General features: G+C 37.0%; 1 non-coding gene across 1 annotated transcript; it reads left to right on the forward strand.

The window, feature by feature from the left end:
- The first annotated feature begins 218 nt into the window (after positions 1-218).
- Positions 219-322, forward strand: LOC148553107 (small nucleolar RNA R71). Its single transcript, XR_015892869.1, has one exon. It is a non-coding gene; the product is annotated as a small nucleolar RNA R71 (small nucleolar RNA).
- The last annotated feature ends 7,012 nt before the right edge of the window (positions 323-7,334 follow it).

Here is a 7,334-nt window from a genome sequence, read left to right on the forward strand (position 1 = left end):
AGCAGAGTATCCAAAGCACTTAGCTCTATGACTCCCTTTTTTGCTGATTTTTCGAAAGAGTAAAGATATTGATTTTTGGCCACCATCTCAATTAATTCTTGCCTTCCTTAGTAGTTTCTTTCATATATAAAGATCCTCCAGTTGAAGTGTCCAGCGCCATCCGCGAGGTGGGAGTGATCCCATCATAAAATATTTGAAGCTGGACCCAGTCAGCAAACATATCATCAGGGCACTTTCTGAGCATCTCTTTAAACCTCTCCTAAGCTTCATATAGGGATTCTCCTTCTTGCTGTCTAAAGGTCTGAACATCAGTTCTGAGCATAGTAAGCCTCTGAGGTGGAAAGAATTTGTTTAGAAACTTAGTGACCAAGTCCTCCCATGTGGCTATGCTCTCCTTGCGTTGATTTTCTAGCCAGTGTTTAGCTTGATCCCTTACAGTAAAAAGGAAGAGCAGCAGACGGTACACTTCAAATGTGGGCTTTCACTAAATTGGCAGTTTTGTTGAATCAACGTAACAAGTTGTGGCTTCAATTCAAAGTTGTTGGCTCTGACAGTAGGTGTGATGATACTACTCCCACCACTATCTGGGTTGGGGTTTACATAAGACCCGAGAGTCCTTCTAGGTGGGTTGATATTGTCATTCACATTCTCTGCCATCTATGGCTCAGAGAATTCTTCTTTAAGCACTTCTTCAGTCTCTTCTTCAACTCTTTAATTTCTAGCTTGTTGTCTCTACCACCAAAGAGTTCTTTCAATCTCAGGATCATTGATAAACCCATATTTTATGATGTATATTGTGCTCAATTCAAGAAATTTATTCAATCCTTCACCCACTTATTCATGAAAATTTCATGGTTTTACTTTTCCTTCCTTATTATATGATATGTGTGAAATACATGTTTCCTATGCTTTAAAATTATCTATTTTAATCACCTTTTATTACCATTCGATGCCGTGATTTGTGTGTTAAGTAGTTTCAGATATTCTAAAGGCAGGAATGACTTAAAGGATGGAAAGGAAACATACAAAAATGGAAGGAAAGCACAAAATGGAGTTTTTGAAGAAACTGACAGCGACGCGAATGCATGGACGACGCGGCCGTATGCCCAGTGCAAAAAGACAGCGACGCGAACGCGTGACTGACGCGAACGCGCGCCATGAGTAGAAAACAAATGACACGGACGCATGACCGAGGCGAACGCGTGACAAGAAAAACTCCAGATGACGCGACCGCATGACCCACGCGGACGCGTGACAGATGCCACGCATCAAAAATTACAGAAAATGCTCTCAGCGATTTCTGAAGCCCTTTTTGGCCCAGATCCAAGTCCAGAAGGCATAGATTAGAGGTTATGAAGTGGGAGAATGCATCCAATTAGAGAGGGAGAGAGCTCCAATTATTCACTTTTCATAGTTTAGATGTAGTTTTTAGAGAGAGAGGTTCTCTCCTCTCTCTTAGGGTTTAGGATTAGGATTTCTTATTATTTCAATTTAGTATTCCAACTCCTTATTAGGTTCAATATTCCTTTACTTTATATTTCCCTTTTGCTTTCAGATATTTTAATGCTTTCCTTTAATTACTTTTGTTGCCAAATTGGCTTATGAACCATTCATGTTTAGATTTGATTTTCTATTTAATATGATTTGAAGTATTTCAGAATTATGATTGCTTTCCTTTATTTACATTAATAATTTATATTTCCTTCCTTTTGGCTTGGTTGATTAATTGGTAACTCTTGAGTTATCAAACTCATCGTGATTGATAATTGTTATTTTTACCAATTGAATTAAACTCCAATAACTCTAGTCTTTTCTTAGGAATCGACTAGGACCTGAGGATCAAACTAATTGGTCCACTTGACCTTCCTTTGCTTTAGTAAAGGCTAACTAAGTGGGATTAAAATTCAATTCTCATCACCATTGATAAGGATAACTAGGATAGGACTTCCAAAATTCTCATACCTTGCTAAGAGTTTATTTTACAGTTATTTATTTATTTTATTTGTCATTTAAATTACTTGTTCCTTACTTTCAAAACCCCAATTTACAAACTTATAACCAATAATAAGAACATACTTCCCTACAGTTCCTTGAGAAGACGACCCGAGGTTTAAATACTTCGGTTATCAATTTATTTAGGGGTTTGTTACTTGTGACAACCAGAACTTTTGCAAGAAATGTTGATTGATTGGTTTAGAAACTATACTTGCAACGAGAATTTATTCTGAATTCTAAACCGTCAATCTTCAGTTCTTCAATCATACTGAAGCGGTTCATTATCCCTATATTTCTGCATAGACAAAAACAATAAGGAAATCAAATTGGAACTCCCTTCATAGTACCAAAGGGAATTCCCAGGGGGGAAATAAAAGCAAAACAGTAAATAAACAAAATTAAAAAGGCCTAATTTAGGTAATCAATTGATTGTTAGTTTGTTAAGCACAATTAGTCCCCAGCAATGGCGCCAAAAACTTGATCGCGGATTTTACAATCCACAAAACACCGGCAAATGCACCGGGTCGTATCAAGTAATACCTCAGGTGAGTGAGGGTCGATCCCACAAGGATTAACGGATTAAGCAAGCAAAATCAATTGATCAATCTAGTCAGACTAGCAAATTAAGGTTTTGAATGGATTTAAGCATAAATAGATAGTAAACAGAATAAAAAACGGAATGACAGTGAATATGAAAGTGATGTATGATTGAGAAAGCTAAGGTTTCAGAGATATTAATCGTCTGAATCAACACTTTTCACTTTATATTCTAATCATGCAACGATTCTTTTATGGCAAATCATTAGTAATTAATTTTCAATCCCTTGGTCATTCAATTTCCCTTTAACCTAATTAAACGCTAATCCCTTAGTCATTTAATCAGGAAAAGAGTTGAAGGACGTTTTTGATTTATAAAACTACACAATTCATAAGAGTTTAACCTAGTTGATTCTATATCACTTATCAACTCAGTTCTAAACTTACAAATTATGAGAATCGGTTTTCAAGCTTAATTCAATTAATCAATTTTCCAAAAGACTAAGAAAATTCAAGTCAGAGAGGAATTGTTTTCCAATATATTCCTACCCCTTAAGATGAAGAACGAAAACTAGTGCACGAAATTGTGATCACACTTTTCACAACACCGCACAGCTAACCAGCAAGTGCATTGGGTCGTCCAAGTAATGCCTTACGTGAGTAAGGGTCGATCCCATGGAGATTGTCGGCTTGAAGCAAGTTATGGTCATCCTGTAAATCTTAGTCAGGCAGATTCAAATGGTTATGAGGTTTTGATAATTAAAAGATAAATAAAACGTAAATTAAAATAAAGATACTTATGTAATTCATTGGTGGGAATTTTAGATAAGCGTTTGGAGATGCTTTGTTGCTTCTGAACCTCTGCTTTCCTACTGTCTTCATCCAACCATGCGTGATCCCTTTCATGGCAAGCTGTATGATCCTCTCGGATGAAAAATACCAGGTACGGTTTCTACACGGCTAATCAACTGTCGGATTTCTCGTCTCGGATGAAAAATACCAGGTACAACTACCGCACAGCTAATCATTTGTCGGTTCTCACTAGCGTCGAAATAGGATCTCTCTATCCTTTTGCACACTGTCACTGTGCCCAACATTCGCGAGTTTGAAGCTAGTCACAGTCATCCCTTCCCAGATCCTACTCAGAATACCACAGACAATGTTTAGACTTTCCGGATCTCAGGAATGCTGCCAATTGGTTCTAGCCTCTACCACAAAGGTTCTAATCTTACGGACTCGGTCCGTGGATTAGAGACCCAAGAGAATATACTCTGGCTGTCATCCAATGACTACGTTGAACATCATGTCGATCGCTTGTGGTTGTCAGGCACGCGGATCTTGGCTAAGCGAGTAACAAAGATAGTGGGTGATTGTCACGGGTCACCCCTTCATTCTAACTTAACTGAATTAAGTACGAGAGTATATCTTAGAGAAGAAGTAGGCGTGAATTAAAAGAGAAACAATAGTACTTGCATTAATTCATGAAGAACAGCAGAGCTCCGCACCTTAATCTATGAGGTGTAGAAACTCCACCGTAGAAAATACATAAGAGAAAAAGGTCTAGGCATGGCCGTGTGGCCAGCCTCCTTAAAATGATCCAAGTGATAATAGGTCTAAGGACTAAACATCCTGAGATCTGAATATAATAGTAAAAAGTGCTATTTATACTAAACTAGTTACTAGGGATTACAGAAAATAAGCAACTAAGTGCAGATAGTGCAGAAATCCACTTCTGGGGCCCACTTGGTGTGTGCTTGGGCTGAGCATTGAGCTTTACACGTGCATAGGCCATTTCTAGAGTTAAACTTCAGCTTGGATGCCAATTTGGGCGTTTAACTCCAGTTCTAGTGTCAGTTTTGGCGTTTAACGCCAGAAAAGGGTCTCTGGCTGGCGTTTAGACGCTAGTTTGGGCCATTAAATCTCGGGCAAAGTATGGACTATTATAAATTGTTGGAAAGCCCAAGATGTCTACTTTTCAACGCAATTAAGAGCGCACCAATTGGGCTTATGTAGCTTCAGAAAATCTACTTCGAGTGCAGGAGGGTCAGAATCCAACAACATCTGCAGTCCTTTCTCAGCCTCTGATTCAGACTTTTGCTCAAGTCCCTCAATTTCAGCCAGAAAATACCTGAAATTATAGAAAAATACACAAACTCATAGTAAAGTCTAGAAATGTGATTTTTGCATGAAAACTAATAAAAATATAATAAAAAGTAACTAAAACATACTAAAAACTATGTAAAAACAATGCCAAAAAGGGTATAAATTATTCGCTCATCAAAAACCGTTTCTTAAAGAGGAATCAATTGTATAAATTAGAAATAGAAGAGTTATTGCATTAATCCATAGAACAACAGAGCTCCTAACCTTAACCTAGGAGAATTAGAAACTCATGCTTATCCTTGATTGCTTGTGATCTTTAATAACTGTCCTCTTTAATAGGCTTATGATTGATCCTTCAAAGGTTGAGCAATTGAAGAACAGAAGGTCCTAAAGTTGCTTCTGGAATAGGCAGCGAGGCCCACATAGTATGTGGCTTGTTCCACGTTATACGTGATTTGAGAAAGTGATCCTAGAGTGTCATTTATGGGCTCACGTACAACGTGAAGTAGGCTGCGTTGTACATGAGCCAATTTTCTTAAGTTGGCTTTGCTCCTTGCCCTAACATAGTGCATGAAAAATTCCACGTATTACTTGAAGTCCCACTTGTGTGTACGCATGCATGTGTGCGTAAGCACATTTTGCCAAATTTTTCTTCGTTGTGCGTACGCATGCGTGTGTGCGTACGCACATCTTCTGTGTTGTACGTGAAACTGCCTACGTACTACGCAAAATGTTTAATGATAGTCATTTATGTGTAAACACACTCTTTTTTTCTCCTTTCATGTAGTATGCCCTCTTGTTCACGTACAACACCCAAAATCCCTTTTTGCTTTCCAGAGATTTCTGCTCCAGGGAGCTTTCTATTTCCATCTTCTGTTCTGTTCCAGAAAGCCTTCTGTTTACATGCTTTGCATTCTATTTCTTTGTGTTTTTCTTCTGAAGCTTCATGTAATCAATCAGTTCTACTAATTAAATTAATGTTCATTGTAATCTCAAATTCATTGATTAATTAAGAGAAATTCTCAATAAATCACTTAAAACAAGAGGAAAAAATACTAAAGATGCACACGCATCAGCAGAAAAGAGATAAACTCAACCACCTCAATCATGATGGATGCTACTCCCTCCTGAGAATCCTCTTTGGCGCTTCAGCTCATCTAGCTCACGCCTTTGTCTCTGCTGCTCCTCTGCTAGTTGATGGAGAAGGACTGAGTGTTCCTTATGCTCTATCCTCAGCTGGATAATAGAAGATGCCAAATGTCCAACAGATGCTGCCAGTTGGTCCTAGTACTCGCGCAGAGGAAAGTAGTGTCCTTGAGGTATCTCAGGCTGCTCCTGCTGAGGATGGGGAACTGGCTCCTGAGGTGGTACTTGTCCAAGCTCCTAAGCATGCTCCATGCCCCTCCTGGTAATCGGTCTGTCAACTACAATAAAAGTGTCTCTATCAATCCGGACACAAGCAACCTCGCACAAGCGAAAAATGAGGTGAGAGAAGGCTAATCTAGCTGAGGTGGAAGCCTTCAGTGTTATGCTGTATATCTCATGAGGGATCACCCGCTGCACCTCCACCTAATTGTTGAGCATGATGCAGTGAATCATCACGGCTCAATCAATAGTAACCTCGAACCGGTTAAGAAGGCTCTTGTGTCTCAATTCATAAATTTTCTAAGAGAAGGAATATCTTATCAAATAAGATATTTTTGTGTTGGGCTCAATGTGGATAACTTCAAGACTACACATCATGAGTATCTGGTTAATTTAAACTAACGTACCGATGTGCACATACTACCAAAATCGTCAAGTATCCCATGATTAATTGGTCTACTAAAATAATCTTTTAGTATATGCTATATAATTATTATAGATTCATTGGAGTACACAAATCAAACTTGATTGCAAAAAAATGCAAGATTGAAGAGGAAGACTATGCTACTTCAAAAGAGGCATGGTAAGATAACCATGATAGATTGTAATTATCACAAAGCTAAAGTTTCACTTCTTCTAGCTTTAATACTACTTTGATAATATATATTCATAACTCAGCTGGTTCAAAAATTTAACCACATGATTCTTTCAATAGGTAATACATCAATCCAAGGGTATTTTATAGACATGATGATGACATGTAGCAATATTACCAACATAGCCAGTAGCAATGTTAATATAATATAGTTTGTTTTTGAATCTAAGGATACATTAATTTTTTTATAAAATAAAGTAATTGATGTATTATCTCTAATGATTATAGGGGCAATTACATCTAATTCAAATATAAATACTAAAGAATTAGAAGAAGTATGCATAGCTAAAAAAGGAAGACACCTGAGATAGGGAAAATTATTGTTGAAGAAATTGGCTATAAATCTTTCAAGAATTTTTGAAGAAGTTGATGATATTACTAAAAATATGACAGTATTAGATAATTCTATACAAATTGAATACCCAGCCATATTCGATGTTACTGAGAATACATGTAATCTAAGAAGTAGCAATATCAGTACTTTTATTATTTACTATTGATATGCTTTTTATACAAAAAACTATCGATTAGTGTACAAATTTTTAAAATTCTGACAAAGATATGGTTATATATTATATTTTTTGTATTTGAACATTGATTTATTGTAATTCTTATTATTCGATTAGTATGCATGTAAAACTTAAACCTTGATCTTGGCACATTAAAATCGTATTATATG

Source organism: Arachis ipaensis, chromosome B7, assembly GCF_059453495.1.
Source record: "Arachis ipaensis isolate K30076 ecotype BB chromosome B7, ASM5945349v1, whole genome shotgun sequence".
NCBI classification, from domain to species: domain Eukaryota; kingdom Viridiplantae; phylum Streptophyta; class Magnoliopsida; order Fabales; family Fabaceae; genus Arachis; species Arachis ipaensis.